The sequence below is a fragment of the Dreissena polymorpha genome, chromosome 13 (assembly GCF_020536995.1).
Source record: "Dreissena polymorpha isolate Duluth1 chromosome 13, UMN_Dpol_1.0, whole genome shotgun sequence".
Lineage (NCBI taxonomy): Eukaryota > Metazoa > Mollusca > Bivalvia > Myida > Dreissenidae > Dreissena > Dreissena polymorpha.
The window spans coordinates 44,359,465-44,378,739 of NC_068367.1; the positions used below are offsets into that span (position 1 = coordinate 44,359,465).

Genomic DNA, 19,275 nt, shown 5'->3' on the forward strand with positions numbered 1-19,275 from the left:
TAGCTCAATTGGCAAGGTCCTTACTCATTCTTAGCTAGTCGTGGGCCAGTCGTAAGTGATTCCTGCAACTCGTGAGCCCCCGAAAAATCGTGGCCAGATTTTAAACGTGTTTAAAATTTGGCCACGACCTCCAAGACTGAACTTAATCGTAGTTGACTCGTAACAGCGTCGTAGTGCGTTCTTGGGCATCTTAATGGAATCGTAGGTATTTCGTGACTCGATCGGGAAATCGGTGATCACGTGATCTGTCTACGAATCAGCAACGACTTTGTCAAAACTCTCACGAGTTCATTCCGATTGAATTGCGAGCCTGCTAAGATTCTCGCAATTTAGTTACAAAACAGTTACGATTTTCAGAGAATGGGTGTGGAATATAAACAGAGCTTCTTGTTTTTTTCAGTCATTCAGTTGTTCAGGCTTTGTATGAATAACAGGTAATTTGTTTATAATCAAAAATACCAAGAAAAGGCAAGGGCAGGGGGAAGATAAGTTAGAATACAATCGAAGAAGAAAGCACAGAAAGTCCTCTGAAAGCAGCAGCTCCGCCTCCTATGGATTTTGAAGATCAAGATGTGGAACTCGATGTTGCAGATTCAGAGACATGTGATGGAAACGGTGAAGGCACAGTGACAGTGACTGGTGATTAAGTGACCGATGCTGCTGCTGATGAGGAGCCGAATGTAGGTCACATTGTAAAGAATGATCAATATCAATAGATATTGGCGCCTAATTCATGGGTGCGTTTGGTGAGGTCCTAGCTTAGTTGTGACTGATCTGCATCGTTCGTAGTACAGTCGCAGTAGATTCTTACACATTGTAGTGAAGTCGCGACCCTATTTGCAAGACTTCAACCAAACCCCACGATTCGTCGTAACTCAATCGTACCAGTGTCGTAACTGAATTGTAGACTGTCACGAGTCTTCCTGATTCAATAAATGTAATAAAACGTAGAGACTCATGGGCTTGTTTTCGTAGTAGAATAGGGCCATTAAATGCTTTAACTTTGTGAGAAGACTGAACTCCAATTTTCCAACACTAGTTTTCTGTAAATTTACACACGCATAAAATTGTTCTCTAATCACCATATGATATCCGTTGTTAATTTGAATGTTATTTATCATTAACATCGCTCATCGCAAGTTTCTCGTCTGCTTGCCGACATCTAGGATGTGTGTTAAAATGGGCCTGCTCAATCGGGATACATCGACTTTCGTCAGTATCCTCCGCAATATAGAGAGAGATGTGAGTATAGCAACGTAAAATTGTATTCGGCTACATTCGCGAACAATACGTAAGTCAGTTGTCGTTTTGCGACGACTCGACAAGCTCGATCAGCACTCGTTCTACGAAATTATTGCTAAATGACATTGTAATCTTTATTGGGAAAATTTTGTCATATTTTGAGAAATTTTAGTAAGATTTTATGGGAAAAAAGGTTGATTATTTCAATTGGGAAGCAGCCAGATATCGGGGGTGATTTTGGGTAAAAAAAAACACTGGGTGAAAAGGTTTTATATGTTTTTCAACAAATTTCGCCTGCCACATATATATGACCTTTGACCTTGAAGGATGACCCTGACCGTGACCTTTCACCATTCAAAATGTGCAACTCCATGAGATACACATGCATGCCAAATATCAAGTTGCTAGCTTCAATATTGCAAAAGTGTACATTAAATGAGCGATTTTGACCCATATATTTGACCTTTGACCTTGAAGGATGACCTTGACCTCTCACCACTCAAAATGTGCAGCTCCATGAGATACACATGCATGCCAAATATGAAGTTGCTCTCTTCAATATTGCAAAAGTTATGGCAAAAGTTAAAGTTGGGGCAAACAAACAAACCAACAAACAAACCAACAGACAGGGCAAAAACAATATGTCCCCCACTATAGTGGTAGGGGACATAAAAACAACTAATTCGTTGATACGTAATTTTGAGGATTTCAAATTTTAAGAGACGACTGACCGTCATAATAGTTAAACTTTTATTAAAACAACCAGAGTAATAATGAAGCATAATCTGCTAATCTGTGTTGACAGCAAGACTTGCGGTTATTGTACACTGAAGCATGAAAGGGTTGCCCATAATTGTCGATAAGAGCGATAAAGCGGCGCACTTGTGGGTCCCTGCTCACTAATTGCCATCAATGTTGTTTTGACAATACACTTCAACACCGTTATTTCGAACACCGATAATCCGAAGTCACCGTTATTTCGAAGTATTTTTCGGGTCCCGATTGTGGTTCTTCTTTGTTCAATGTAAAATTTCATTGTTAATCCGAACTTCGTTAAACCGAAGAAATCGTTAATTCGAAGTGATTATGTCGGTCCCAACACTATAATTCGCACCCTATTATCAATCTTTAATCCGAAGTCAAAACTGCAAAACACTGTGCGTAATTTCACACCTATGTCGTCTGCGCGTTGTGCGTCAAAGCCGATAATTACACCTTTGTCGCCTGCGCGTAGCATGTTAATTTTATAATGTCGTCAAAAGCCGACGACGAGGCCGACAACACATGAATGAACATGATATCTAATCAACGTGTGACCACATACATCAACGACGTAAGGCAGTCCTGCGAGCAAAACACTGGCGGAAGCCAGTTCTTCAATTTCCTTGACAAATTGGAGAAATATGTTACACACGTCCAGTTTAGTGCTGCTAACGCCGGTGTTCAGAAAGACATCGCGTCTTATTTAAAAAAAATAGTGAATTCATTTCCGAAAATGTGTTCATATGTATTTACATGTATGATGCGCTATGCATTATATTTTATATGTTCTGTAATTAGAGAAAATATAAAAAGAAGAAAAAGAATTGTTTTATTGATCCGTTTGTACTAGTAGAAATCTATTGCTATCTGACTAGTTTACGTTTTAAAGTAAAACAATTATTAAAAGTACAGTGTGACCGAACCATGCGAATTCCACACTGTTGTATTGTTTCAGGATCAAAGAAGTCGTCTGTCAAATGTTTATTTCGAATAATCGTTAATCCGAAGTTTTTTTAACGGTCCCGACGACTTCGAAATAACGGTGTTGAAGTGTATTTGCAATTCTCAGCGCAATCGGTCTTTAGTAGTAACAATCGAGTAATAAGGTCCCCAAAATACACGTGTGAAAACCGTTATTTTAACTTTCATTGGCACTAATTGACACATGCGATAAATCTGCAATTTGTTAATTTGACGAAGTCTCGTTAAAGAATACAATCATTGATGTACAGTTTAAATACCGTGCTTGATTTAAAAAGTATTATCACCCAAACACTTATCAAGAAAACAACATATTGTATTAACTAGCATATCTCAATCAAACAATGTCTCTTTCAAAATGGTTGAAAACGGGAAAGTTCAGACACATTCTCCTAGTATAGCAGGATTGCCCAACCCTGCAAAGGCTCAGTCTACGACTGAAGCATTATTGACACAGGCGGCTAACGTTTCAGTGGAAGAAATGGTCAATGGCGGTAAATAGAAGCGTGGGGAGTACAGAACCTACAGTGACAAAACCAGGGCAAAAATTGTGCGTTAGGCAATTGACAACGGGGTCGCCAAGGCTTTGAGACACTTCACAGCCAACATGGTGAAGAAAGTGAGCAAGACAACGGTCAGAAGTATGAGAGATCAGTATGTCCGATGAAAAAAAGAACTTGGAGAGGACATGAAATCTCTTTCCAAGTCTCCAAGAGGCGGCCCCACCATGTTAGGAGAATGTGATGAGGCGGTCCAAACCTACATCAAGAACATTCGTCTTCAAGGTGGCGTTGTCAACTTAAGGACCATGAAAGGTGCTGCAAAAGCGGCACGTCACCGACTGCAGAAGTATGGGGGTCATCTGACAATTGAAGACAAGTTGGCACGCTCCATATTACCATGAATGGGCTTTGTGAAAAGGAAAGGGACCAAGGCAATAGACACCCCAACAAGACTTCGAAGTCATTCGCGACGAATTTCTGGCAAAGGTCAATGGTGTGATCAAGGAACACAACATGCCAGATTCTCTTGTCATCAACTGGGATCAGACCGGATGTCAGATGGTGCCAGGAGGCGAGTGGACAATGGAATCTAAGGTTCAACACAAGTCACCGTCGCTGGACTTGGAGACAAGCGACAGATCAACGTGCTCCTCACTGTCGCCATGGACGGTACGATGCTTGCTCCGCAGGTCATCTACGCCGGAAAATCGGACCGCTGTCTAGCGCTTGAGATCAGAACTCAAACTTGACCTTGGAGATATCGACCTAATTCTTTCACATGACACACCGTCCAATGATGGTGAACAAATGTACAAAGTCAATTTAAAATCTCACAATGAATGGCATAGTTATGGCCCAGACAAGATCATTTATGTCCATTTTTTACCTTTTTAACTAAAAGTGTGACCTTGATGCTGCAGATATCAACGTAATTTGTTGGCATGACACACCGTCCAATGATGGTGAACATATGTGCCAAATGATTTTAAATCTCACAATGAACGACATAGAAATGGCCTGGACAAGCTAATTTAAAATTGTTCCGCCCGCCTGCCGACATTCACCAATCTAATAACCAGTTTTTTCCTTCCGAAAACCTGGTTAAACAAGATATGTGTTTGATGTTCATTTGGCAGGTACAGGTAATTATCTCCCTTTAAAGCTTATAACTTCCCTTGGATTTGTTTTTCTGACCTTTAACCTTGAAGGATAACCTTGACCTTTCACAACTCAAAATGTGCAGCTCCATGAGATACACACGCATGCCAAATATCAGAAACCTAAACGCAAAGTGTGACGGAAACACAGACAGATAGACAGACAGACAGACAAACAGACGGTACGGTCACTTTATGCTTTCCTTCGGAGGCATAAAAAGTGGTTTTAAGGACAGTTTAGTTGCCAATGGACACGCCAACTTCTTGCATTAATTACTATGAAAAACATGTTGAAGCTAAACTGTCGAACCATGTCATAACAAAGTTTGACAAGATGAGGACAAACAACAATATAGAGAGCATAAACAACGGACTGAAAGTGAAAATCGATTGGCAACCGAAAGCATCAGATCAACAAGCAAATTCGTTGAATTGATATCCCCCGCCAATATGCTTCTGGACACTCATACCAAGTTTCAATGAAATCCGCCAAATCACTTCCAAGATATGGCTCTGGCCACACAAAACATTTTTTCAAAATACAAAAGGCCATAACTTTCTTATTATCAGATGGTGTACAATGCCATTTGGCGTGCATCATCCTATTATCCATATATATACTCATATCAAGTTTCAATGAAATCCGCCAAAGCACTTCCAAGATATGGCTCTGGACAGATGGACGGACGGAAAGACAGACGGACAGACAACGCCAAAACAATATCCCTCCGCCTATGGCGGGGAATAACTAGTAGAGCACCTTCACGACCTCTTGAAAGTACAAATGGTTGATTTACGGAGGTCGTTGTACAGTTCTGGAAATTTTGTCATCATTCCGAAATATGCCCACATTAACGTTTGTTGGTTTGTTTGGGACGCCAAGTCTGCTGATCAGAAGTTGAAAGCATTCCAAAAGTCGGTCTGCCGAAGGAAAAGGGCCCTGTAATTTCATCAGACGGCGTGTACGCTGTGCACAAGGAACCAAAGCTGGCCAAAAAACCAAGCCAAAGGACCAGGTGCCGTCCTCACAAAACAAATAGGAAGTAATGTTGATGGGAAATGACTCTGCACAGTAAAAGTCAGTGCTCCAGCTAGCAATAAATAGAGAGGTGCTGGGCCTCTCTAAGATTTGCCCCTTCAAAAAGCGCCCCTCTATTTTTCTGTTAGATGCCCTTTTGGTGAGTTATCTTCTATAATAAGTTTCCAAAATCCAGTCACTCAACTGTTGTAAATTGCACAATCTCACAGCGGGGTACGTGACTATTGTCATTAACTGCTGATCTGTTTTACCCCTCACGTCCCAATTTACAGCTGTTTACGCCAGAAATACATCATATATCGCAAACGCTGTTGATTTCTTTGAGCAAACGAACACACACTCATTATCTGTTAGGCGTAGATAGCTCAGTATCCATATTTTCGTCGCTGTATATACCTGTGTGCAACTCTTGCTGCACTTTGTGTGAACTAGACACCGTGAAGGCGCAAAAAACTTGATTAAACTGAATTTATTTAGAAGCATTTGTACTGTGGTCAAAGACTTTATGGGTGAAAAGAATATATTGGACATCCTGACATAACAGGATCGCTATTTAACAGATCTGCTGTGTATTTAGGATGCACACAGCGCTGTCAAGATTTTGTCTTCATGCTCAAGGCCAATTTAAATAATGATTAAAGTTCCGTCATGTAGGCTTGTTGAGAGCAATCTGATAACATCACAATTTTTACATTAATGCACGAATGTGCATGTGCTTTTAATCCCATTTGAGATTAGTATAATTGGCCTTTTTTATTTTGCTATTAATTAATTGTGACCGTATGTAAATAACTAGAAATGGCGCGGCAGAGGCTGACGCATATCCCCACGCTGCATGTTTGACCCAGGGGCACCCCAGGGTTGGTAATGGGGCCATGCATAGTTGAGATTGACCGTATTGTCATAAGAGAAGTTCAGTATCAATTAGAAGTGAATCGGTGTAGAAATGAAGAAATCATAGTAAAAGGCTATTTTGGGTGGGTGTGGCCTATGTGGGAGGGGTGCCCCAGGGTTGGTAATGGGCCCATGCATAGTTGAGATTGACCGTATTGTCAAGAAGTTAATGCAAAATAACCTAAACAAACGAGTAACAAGGGACAAAATTGTCACAAAACCAGGTTTTCATTGTGAAAAAAAATCTGATTAAGGGAGACAACTCAAATTGAACTTTTGAAATGAACAAACAAAATTAACCCCCTTTGTAAGTTTATTTCAAAATAAATCTATTTTAAGTTGTGGTGACCTTGACATTGGAGATATTGACCTGATTCTTTCGTGCAACACACCGTCCCATGATGGTGAACAAATGTGCCAAATAATTGTAAAATCTCACAATGAATGACATAGTTATGGCCCAGACAAGCTCATTTATTGCCAATTTTGACCTTTGAACTCAAAGTGTGACCTTGACCTTGGAGATATCGACGTAATTATTTCGCGCGACACACCGTCCAATGATGGTGAACAAATGTGCCAAATGATTTTAAAATATGACAATGAACGACATAGTTATGGCCCGGACAAGCTTGTTCCGCCCGCCCGCCAGCCCGCCAGCCAGCCAGCCAGCCCGTCCGCATTCGCCAATCTAATAACCAGTTTTTTCCTTCGGAAAACCTGGTTAAAAATCTCTGACCCGGCCCCCACCCTAACCCCCATAACTTTTGACCCAGGGGTCAGATCAAAATTCCAAATAGTGCAGGGTCGCACATATGCTCATAGCTACCATGTGTGTAAGTTTCAAGGTTCTAGTGCTAATAGTGTAGGAGGAGATAGTGGCCAGGACAGACGGACAGACAGACACACAGACGGCGGAGATAACCACAATATCCCCACGCTTTTCAAAAAAGCGTGGGGATAATAAAAAAAACGCCGTTGATTTAAAGTGTCTCCACAAAGAGCATGGAATGAACAAAGATTAATTTAGAGTGTATGAAAATATTGTTACTTTAGTCACAACTTCATTCATATGTGCAATCTGTGAATTATTATATTATTATATTATAGATACATGGTTAAAACAAAAGAAACTAGAAATGGCGCGGCAGAGGCCGACGCGTATCCCCACGCCGAATGTTTGACCTAGGTGTGCCCCAGGGTTGGTAATGGGGCCATGCATAGCTGAGATTGACCGTATTGTCATAAGAGAAGTTCATCATCAATTAGAAGTGAATTGGTGTAGAAATGAAGAAGTTATAGTAAAAGGCAATTTTGGGTGGGTGTGACATATGTGGGCAGGGCGCCCCAGGGTTGGTAATTGTGCCATGCATAGTTGAGATTGACCGTATTGTCATAAGAGAAGTTCAGTATCAATTTGAAGTGAATCGGTGTAGAAATGAAGAAATTATAGTAAAAGGCAATTTTGGGCGGGTGTGGTCTATGTGGGCGGGGCCCTAGGGTTGGTAATGGGGCCATGCATAGTTGAGATTGACCGTATTGTCATAAGAGAGGTTCAGTATCAATTTGAAGTGAATCGGTGTAGAAATGAAGAAATTATAGTAAAAGGCAATTTTGGGTGGGTGTGGTCTATGTGGGCGGGGCGCCCCAGGGTTGGTAATGGGGCCATGCATAGTTGAGATTGACTGTATTGTCATAAGAGAAGTTCAATATCAATTTGAAGTGAATCGGTGTAGAAATGAAGAAATTATAGTAAAGGCAATTTTGGGTGGGTGTGGTCTATGTGGGCGGGGCCCCAGGGTTGGTTATGGGGCCATGCATAGTTGAGATTGACCCTAATGTCATAAGAGAAGTTCAGTATCAATTTGAAGTGAATCCGTGTAGAAATGAAAAAAATATAGTAAATGGAATTTTTTGGTGGGTGTGGCCTATGTGGACGGGCGCCCCAGGGTTGGGATTGGGGCCATGCATAGTTGAGATTGACCCTAATGTCATAACAAAAGTTCAGTATCAATTTGAAGTGAATCCGTGTAGAAATGAAAAAATTATAGTAAATGGAAATTTTTGGTGGGTGTGGCCTATGTGGGCGGGGCGCCCCAGGGTTGGGAATGGGGCCATGCATGGTTGAGATTGACCGTATTGTCATAAGAGAGGTCCAGTATCAATTTGAAGTGAATCAGTGTAGAAATAAAGAAGTAAATGTAAAATAACCTAAAAAAATGAGTGATAATTTCTGACGCGGCCCCACCCCAACCGCTATAACTTTTGACCCAGGGGTCAGATCAAAATTCCAAATAGTGCAGGGTCGCACATATGCTCATAGCTACCATGTGTGTAAGTTTCAAGGTTCTAGTGCTTTTAGTGTAGGAGGAGATAGTGGCCAGGACGGACGGACAGACAGACGGACGGACGGCGGAGATAACCACAATATCCCCACCTTTTTTTCAAAAAGCGTGGGGATAACTAGAAATGGCGCGGCAGAGGCCGACGCGTATCCCCACGCCGAATGTTTGACCTAGGTGTGCCCCAGGGTTGGTAATGGGGCCATGCATAGCTGAGATTGACCGTATTGTCATAAGAGAAGTTCATCATCAATTAGAAGTGAATTGGTGTAGAAATGAAGAAGTTATAGTAAAAGGCAATTTTGGGTGGGTGTGACATATGTGGGCAGGGCGCCCCAGGGTTGGTAATTGTGCCATGCATAGTTGAGATTGACCGTATTGTCATAAGAGAAGTTCAGTATCAATTTGAAGTGAATCGGTGTAGAAATGAAGAAATTATAGTAAAAGGCTATTTTGGGCGGGTGTGGTCTATGTGGGCGGGGCCCCAGGGTTGGTAATGGGGCCATGCATAGTTGAGATTGACCGTATTGTCATAAGAGAGGTTCAGTATCAATTTGAAGTGAATCGGTGTAGAAATGAAGAAATTATAGTAAAAGGCAATTTTGGGTGGGTGTGGTCTATGTGGGCGGGGCGCCCCAGGGTTGGTAATGGGGCCATGCATAGTTGAGATTGACTGTATTGTCATAAGAGAAGTTCAATATCAATTTGAAGTGAATCGGTGTAGAAATGAAGAAATTATAGTAAAGGCAATTTTGGGTGGGTGTGGTCTATGTGGGCGGGGCCCCAGGGTTGGTTATGGGGCCATGCATAGTTGAGATTGACCCTAATGTCATAAGAGAAGTTCAGTATCAATTTGAAGTGAATCCGTGTAGAAATGAAAAAATTATAGTAAATGGAATTTTTTGGTGGGTGTGGCCTATGTGGACGGGCGCCCCAGGGTTGGGATTGGGGCCATGCATAGTTGAGATTGACCCTAATGTCATAACAAAAGTTCAGTATCAATTTGAAGTGAATCCGTGTAGAAATGAAAAAATTATAGTAAATGGAAATTTTTGGTGGGTGTGGCCTATGTGGGCGGGGCGCCCCAGGGTTGGGAATGGGGCCATGCATGGTTGAGATTGACCGTATTGTCATAAGAGAGGTCCAGTATCAATTTGAAGTGAATCAGTGTAGAAATAAAGAAGTAAATGTAAAATAACCTAAAAAAATGAGTGATAATTTCTGACGCGGCCCCACCCCAACCGCTATAACTTTTGACCCAGGGGTCAGATCAAAATTCCAAATAGTGCAGGGTCGCACATATGCTCATAGCTACCATGTGTGTAAGTTTCAAGGTTCTAGTGCTTTTAGTGTAGGAGGAGATAGTGGCCAGGACGGACGGACAGACAGACGGACGGACGGCGGAGATAACCACAATATCCCCACCTTTTTTTCAAAAAGCGTGGGGATAACAAACTGTAATCAGGGACCAGCCATTTTGAAACTATAATTTTAAGTTTCACTGTGTGAAGTCATGTGGCCTATGTAAGGTGTGAAGCTCCTTGGGATGCAAATACTTGCATGCCACTTTGAGATGTCACATACAGCAGGCACCACAACGCTTCCAAAAACATATGTATTTCGTTGCTTTTTAGACAAGAGTTATACCCACATTGAGACAGCAACCAGCAAAAGGAAGCGAATGGCATAGAGCTGAATATGACGATACAAGAGGCTAGCAAAAAGATGACATCCGTTGCGACAGAAGCTATCATCAATGCCCTTTGATGCTTGAATTTTTTATTTCAAACAATCTGCCACTCGATCTCCTGAAGCATGTCATGGACCTATGTATCGTTGACGGTTAGGGTCAACAACACTTTCGCAGTTCAGAAAGTTGAAGAATGCCACATACTCCAGCTAGGAAATTATTAATGAACTTCTCTGCACGATTAACACACACGCTGAAGAACAAGTCACTGGAGAAATCAAATCAAGTCCAACCTACTCACTGATGTGTGACGAGGTCCCCGATATCAGATCAATCAAGCAACTTGTCGTTTGTTCACGGTATATTGCACAGAGCGGAGAGACATCAAGAAAGCGTTCCTCTTTGACAAGGAGCTTCCTGTGGCCAATGCAGAGACGATTACTACAACTTTGCTGTCATCGGTTGAAGAACTCGGACTACACACCAAGGACATGTCATCGTTTGGATCAGATGGGGCTGCTGTGTTTACAGGGCAACGAAACGGCGTGGAGGCAAAGTTAAAAGAAGTGAACAGCTCGATGATAACATATCACTGCCGAGACCACCGCCTGGCACTGGCATGCTGAGACATGTACTACGCGAAGATACCCGCCATGAAGAAAACGGACAACCTTCTGGAGAAAATCTACGAATACTACAAATACAGTTGTCCCAACACAGCAAGCCTGACAGTGGTACAAACAGCATTTAAAGAGGCGCCACTCCCCATCAACCAAGCGAAACACCACAGATGGCTGAGTCACGAGGCGGCAGATACATCCATCGCGAAGTCGTACCAGTCAATTGTGGTTGACCTAGAAAAGAAGAGCATCACAGATGACCCTGTAGGTAATGGGATCCTCAAGGAACTCAAGAAAACCCAGACACTACGATGTCTGCTCTTCCTGGCCGACACGCTGCCGATAGTTTCGACTCTGTCCAAATTTTTTCAAGGAGAGAAAGTTAACCTGGGCCAAGTTAAGATGTAAATGGAGAAGTCACTACGCCTTTTACAAGACGGCAAGGAGAAGATGGGTCCATGGCAAAATAAGGAGAAGACAATCACAGAGAAGAAAGGACTCCGCATCACCAGCGATGATGACAATGACTTCAAGACAACCATCAAGACGCCCTTCCTAGACATGCTGACACAGAACATCAAGAACCGGTTTGAAGACAGCGACATCATCGAGAATCTAGCAAGACTGGACCTTTCCCTGGTGGAGAACATTCCAGCCATGTACGGACTGAATGAGATGGAGGAGATTGCCAGCCACTTCAACATAGAGCCAGAGAATCTGCAACTACAATGGGAAGACTTCAACATACAGCCAGAGAATCTGCAACTACAATGGGAAGACTTCAACATAGAGCCAGAGAATCTGCAACTACAATGGGAAGACTTCAACATACAGCCAGAGAATCTGCAACTACAATGGGAAGACTTCAACATAGAGCCAGAGAATCTGCAACTACAATGGGAAGACTTCAACATAGAGCCAGAGAATCTACAACTACAATGGGAAGATTTTTTACCAACTGATGAACACCAAGAAGAAGGACCAGAGGACCATGGACAGCATCATCAAGGACTTCAAGAGAGAATATACTGGCCTAATCACACAGTACCCACTCGTCTACAAGCTACTGAGCACTGCCCTCGTACTTCCATTGTCTACTGCCGAGGTGCATAAGAGTATTTTTACAAGTTGAATTAATAAAGACAGCCCACAGGGCCTCCCTCAAGACAGCAAATTTGACCAAAATCATGAACATTAAATTGAATTGTAGTGAGGAAATGTTTGAGGGAATCCTGCAAGCTGTGGCCAAAGACTTTATGGGTGCAAAGAAAATCTGGTTTTTAAATATTGATCCATTAAGAGGTTATGTGGCACTCCTGGATGTGATTGTTATTGTATCCTTATTGACTTTCTGTTTTTTGTCAGGGTACTGTACTACATGTATAATGTATTTATTAATTCAATATTGAATAAATATCAAAGTATAAGAATATGTGTATATTTCTATTTGTCATCAGATCTTCATAATGTCTTCATCTTGATTTTCATTGATTCTTTTTCTCATATTTGAACATGTCTTCAAATTGTTTTTGATTATCCAAAATTTAAGTTAGATATTTTTGAATCCTGTTCTGCTTCATGATAACATAAGCGATGGTACAGCCATATCATTCTTCATACCTATATATGTAAATTAATACAAACACTAGAATAGTAATATTTATTATTTCATTACGCAAATGAGGAACAACATACAATTGGTGAAATCATCAAATGCACTAATGTTTACAATTCATAAGTATATAGTATAACCAAATTATATACTTAAGTATATTTATAACCAAATGCCCTATTTTCCAAAACTATGCATTTAATGTGCCCTTTTTGGGAAAGCTCCCTCTATTTTGAAAAGCTGGCTGGAGTGACATGAAAAGTGACATGATTTTCCAGCTTAGCACACTAAAATGGACTTAATTCTGCAATAATCGCGGTCATACAGTGGGAAATTTGTGTCAGTCCATGCATACAAGCATTATCAGGAGATGAAGGAGTAAAAGTAGAAAATGTCTTGGGTATTGCGGATTGTGATATTGGTCTGATAAAATCAAATTGTTACGCTGATTGTTTTAAACGTTCCAGTTTAAAATATATTACATTTTTGGGCAGATTCACTTTACATGTACACTCTGTTATATGTGTATGAAATATTGTATTAAACCTATTTAATGAGTGTGAAATGAACTTTATTTTACAACATGCCTTTCAAACAAAATGTTACACAACATGTTTATTTTTTAGCTCATTCAGTGCTGGAACCGAATTTTGAAGGCCTTTGCAAACAGTTTGGATCCAGATGAGAAGCCACAGAACGTGGCGTCTCATCAGGATCCAAACTGTTTGCTATTCTTATAGTATTTTTTTTTTAATTCGAAGAAAATGCTAATTTTAGAAATTCAGCAGACGACATTTTAGCAGACGACAAATTTTTCAGCATGCAAAGGGTTAAATGCTGCTTTTGACCTGAGTGAGTGGTATGTGTGTGCGTGCTCCCCACATACATGAGGCAGCCAAAGTATAAGTTTTCAAAACACTCATGTGCCCTTCATTGTCCCCCTTATCCACCTGTAAACACTTACAATGTAAATAATTTTTTCGGCGTAAGCTGTATTAAGCCAGCTTTTCACCCTGACTTGACCTTTGTAAGTGTCCAATAACATTCAAATAAAATTTCCCGCGGCTAGGTACGAATGAATACACTTCATTTATTCCATTGGCTGATTTGAGTATAACACCAGAACAATGGAAACATATCCGCGTCTTTTTAACACTGTTTTACTGCATGAAACAATTTATCTCTAATGAAAAGGCTCAATAGATAGAACAGTTTTACAATCAATTTTTGACATAAATACAGTTTGTGCGTTCACATTTTATTTTCAGAGAATTACCAGCGCAAAAGCGTTTATACTAAAGGCTATATTCTCATATTTAGTACTTACTTGCATTGCATTTCAACCCGCGAGGTTTCGGGTCAATTCGCGGCCAGTGTGTGAAAGTCAGAGTTTATATACAGTTCATCACCGGAGTTCGCAGAAGGGGTTGCAATCTTTTCATTGAAGGAAAAAATTGGAATCTATGCTATTTTTGTCTGATGGAGTAAATAGTTTGTTTAGTCGCTTTGTCGATATATCAATATTTTAGACACAGCTGTTGCCTTGGTCGTGTACAGTTGGCGTAAACAAGCCGTCGTTTCAGCAGCAGAATTGTTACCTAACTTTAATGCATTGCATTCCAATCCGCAAGGTATCAAGGTCAGTTTGCGGTCAGTTGCAGAAATCTTTATATAAACGCCGTCTCGTAAACTGTGTGCACTTGAAGTCTGTTTTGATCAGAAAGATACTAAATAAAGATATTCCGCGATATTATTGTGGTATGTCAATCATCGATTTTAATATGTTTTCAACATTTGCATGATAAGGACCAATTTTGATAAAATTAATTAGAAATATGTATCCATTTAGACCAGTTTATTAAGCATGAGCACAATAATTCACTATACTATAATTATGCAATTAAATAAGATTCGGGTATTGCTGGCTGACCTATATGCACTCGTTTATTTTCATGTTTCTTGTGTTTTTCTATTCTGTAAATATAGATATCTGAGTAATAATATCACATAAAGCAAAATAAGCCACGAAATCTGGCGCAACACCCCGTAATTGATTTGCTTGTGATGTAGCTAAGAACTGCGCAGAAAAAAGGCATCCGCTACTTTTTTATCTCATAGAGATAACTTTTGATCGTTCATAAACATCGACCACAATCAACGCCGTATATCTTTTTTAAAGATATTTCTTGTTTAAACTAACACCAAATTGAGCACCTTTTGTACAGTTCTCACCCCTAAGCAATAGGCGCCGCCACAAAATCTTCTATTTAGAAGGAGTGCTGTGTGGTGTTATCACCGTTAGCTTTTCGTGGGTTTACTACAACAACAGCAATCACTCTCACCTATGGAAACACATCTACTCACATCAACCGCCCGTGCACGAAGAGAGCGTAAAAACTCGTGCTCTTAGTAAGCTCTCTTCTGATTGGCCGCTGGTTCACAATCATGAGGCATGTGCATGTTTTGTGAGCTGGGCACCGACACTACAGTTGTATTAGACGAAGATTTTAATTAAATGCTTAAATCGTCATATGGAATCAACAATATTCTTGTTCAAACTGTCGCTGAGATTACTTAACTTATGCACAGTTTAGTTTATTATCATGCTGTAATGCGTTAGTATTTACCGATATATTTTTTGGTTTTCATGTACCGCCATTTTCCTCTCGTACTTTTTTGTCGTGCATGCTCACGTGACCCAGCGGTTAGAGAACATCGTCAAAGTGGCACACGCGGTATTGCACATAGATTGCACGAAATTCCGGATAATTTTGATTATCGTTTTTATCATCCATTTAAACACCGTTGAAAAGGTTTTGTAGCATTTATTTATTGTTCAAATTCAAAAACTATTAGTTGTAAATAACATTAGTTGTAAATAACATTAGTTGTTTATAACGGGTATTTTTGTATTTTTAACAAGCCTTAACGCGTGCGCGTGTATCGACATTTTATTATATTTGTGGTATTATAAATAAATACATTGTTTTTTAAAAAAAATCGGGTGTTATTTTAACAAATCATTGTTTTCACGTATATTTTACAAAAAAAATAGCGGTTTTAACTTTCATGTTAGTATGTGAAACAAGCTTGCCGACGCGAGCGGTTAGCGAAAATCCTCAATGTGTATACATATTAAGATGTAAATAATAATATTTAGCATTGCTTACCGGACATTTATCAATCGTTTTTAGAGAAAGAGCAAAAGAATGACTCAGTTTGGCTATTTACTGAAATTAATGAACGTTGTAAAACATAGATTTCGTTATTACTATATATTGAAGCTGCAAATAGCAGAGGCTCACGCTGGTGCCGACATCCCCCAAGTTACCACGTGTAATGGTTGTATTACTGATATACACACGTGTTAGATGGCGTTTACCGATGCTATTTATGACAATATTACAGCAAAATTGTTTTCACTTGCGTCTGACACAAAATAACGATTGATGACGGGGAGCTAATCAAATAAATCCCCAATGTTTTGTACCTGTAATTCATACATATAATGATATCATGCGTATTTACATTGTTAATGTGACATTTAGCAATCTTATAATGGAAGATGCTACATAAACAACAAGTCAGATTTTTTTTAAATAAATTAACATCCCACAAAGGGGTTTCGGTAATTGTACACATGTGTTTGAAGTTATCAGTCGCATTTGTCAAGATTACGTTTTGGGCATTCGAAATTGTATAAAGTCAACGCCTCAACTTATTATTCTTGATATCTGAGTTACATAAACCCCATAGACATCGTTATACCATTTTTCAATCACGTTTTTTTCCGATGAAAATATATTTGAAAAATAATGTGAACCTCGACAATCAGCTTGTCTAGGGAAAAAAACGAGCAACCGGCTCCCAGATGTATCGTACACTGATTGGTCCTTCGATAGTTAGATAAGGGTTTGATTGACAGGTGGTGAGATGTTAAAGGGACCTTTTCACAGATTTTGGCATGTGTTGATGTTTGTCATTTAATGATTTAATTATATTGATAAATGTATACATTCAAACTAAATAGCTCCTTTTAAAAGCACATTAATATAATTAAAGAAACAAAAAAGTAATCATCGATTGGGCTCGAACCACTGACCATTGGAGTAAAGGTATAGCACTTTAAACACTCAGACATCCGTGCCAATGAGAGATTTGCGATTGTATACTTTATAAAAGCAATCCTCGTAATGTCGTAACATGTAACAAATTATTCAATCGTTTCGCGTTTGTAAGGATGCATAATTTTCAGGTTTTCAATTGCCAAAATATACATATAATTGATATTTTAGGGCATAGCAAATGTTCAGTATTACTGTTTCCTCGCAAATATCAAAACTACAACGTAAATGTTCAAATCTTAACATTTTTGTATTCAATTTTGTCAATGTACTAAAAAGTGAAAATGTCCCTTTAATTCCTTTCGTAACAAACCACGATTAATATCCGAAAAATAAGAAAAAAAAGACTAAAAACCCAAAGGTCCGGGGCATCCCCCCCCCCTAACATAATTAAAAGATTGTTCAAGTCCAAACTGAAACTGATGTAACAGTTTGTATACGTCTCAGGTCCAAAATTGTTCGCTATCTTATCTTCAACTTTTGGTGTGTGTTTTTTGCCTTATAGCTTACCGGCAAATAAATCTTCATCGCAATACAATAGTCCTAATGCAAACAATTTTGCGAAAAAAGGTTATATTATACAATTTGTACAATCATACAATATGCACCAGTGTTTTTTTATGGCAATTTCGGGGCCGATATTCGGCCCCATTCCCCTCAAAAAAAGAGTATATCTTTTTCCCCGATTTTGTAGAAAAAATCCCCTCCAGAATTAAAAAAAAAAATGTTTGTTTTTTTTCATAAAGAACTCTTATGATAAATATTCATTTCAATTCATTACATAACTAACAAAGTATATAACACATTAATAATATTTAATGATTTTGAATTATTATAAAGAGTTACATTAAATTAGTATTTCCCAAATCAGTGTACTTTTCATATGAATTTCATGCTTTTCCCAAAATGGCCAGGAAAAGGCCTGATGTATCTTTATATATTGTGTCAATATTTGATGATAAAAACATTCCAATTTGGTCCATTTTATTGATAAAAAAATGCTCACATTTGCCATTTAATCGATTAGAAAGTCCCAATTAGACTCAAAATGGCTAGGAAAACTGAGACTGTGCACGAAGGCTTAACTGTCTGAAACTAATGTTGAAACAAGAGTTCCGCGGTCGGAGATGACCGCATTGAAGCCGGATTTTTTATTTAAATGACAGGAAAGTACCTTTCGTGTTTTTGTCAATGCAATACTTAAATTACTGAAATATTGTTCAAAGGTCAAAATGAAATGTAAGTACTTTTCAAGGCATGAGCAAACCTTGTGTTATGTTTTGAATGCATGCATATACATGAACAACAATAACATGAAAGCTACCCCAACAAAGTGAAACAGCAAAAATTATAATATTTTAGAGCCCTTTCACATTTGAAGTTGCCGCAACTGTGAACCTCAATTGAATGTCCTTGAAATTACCAGTGGTAAGCATACCAAAGTTAAATCATGAAAAAAATATTCACATTTAAGGTCACTGTCAATTGAAAGACTTTAAAATGACCAGTTGTTCTCTTGACCAGTGGTCATCTGTTAGTCATGGCAAAGTCCATGTCCAAGCATACGAAAGTTAAAACAACTTTTAATTTTTAACATTCAAGGTCACAGTGACCTTGACCTTCAATGACCTTAAAATGACCAATTGTCATCTACTAGTGCTGGCCAACCTTCATGTCCAGTTTGAAGACTGTAAGTCCAAGCATAAGAAAGTTATACCATGAAATAAGAATTTTAACATTTTTACATTCAAGGTCACGGTGACCTTGACCTTAAAATGACCAGTGGTCATCTACTAGTTCTGGCCAACCTTCATATCAAGTTTGAAGACTCTAGGTCTAAGCATACCAAAGTATTAACAACTTTAACATATTTACATCCAAGGTCACAGTGACCTCGACCTTCAAATGAATGACCTTGAAATGACCAGTGGTCATCTAAGTGTGCTTGCAAACCTTTACGTCAAGTTTGAGATTCTAGGTCCAAGCATACCAAAGTTACAACAATTTTAACATTTTAACATTTAAGTTCACAGTGACCTTGACCTTCAAATGAATGACATTGAAATGAATGACCTTGAAATGACCAGTGGTCATCTAAGTGTGCTTGCAAACCTTTACGTCAAGTTTGAGATTCTAGGTCCAAGCATACCAAAGTTATAACAATTTTAACATTTTAACATTGAAGGTCACAGTGACCTTGACCTTCAAATGAATGACATTGAAATGAGCAGTGGTGATCTTCTAGTACTGGCCAACCTTTATGTCAAGTTTGAAGACTCTAGGTACAAGCATACCAAAGTTATAACATG

At 39.3% G+C, this 19,275-nt stretch overlaps 1 protein-coding gene across 3 annotated transcripts in view; it reads right to left on the reverse strand.

Annotated features, from left to right (window-relative positions):
• LOC127856622 (uncharacterized) overlaps positions 1 to 15,494 on the reverse strand; it is a 165,062-nt gene extending 149,568 nt beyond the window's left edge. The window contains exon 1 of one of the 3 annotated variants that reach the window (XM_052392934.1): positions 15,470 to 15,494. The gene's annotated coding sequence lies outside the window, so the exon portion shown is untranslated. Of the gene's footprint in view, positions 1 to 15,056; positions 15,215 to 15,469 lie in introns of those variants that run through there. The other 2 variants (XM_052392930.1, XM_052392929.1) reach the window with 2 other exon arrangements.
• Between the last annotated feature and the right edge of the window lie 3,781 nt (positions 15,495 to 19,275).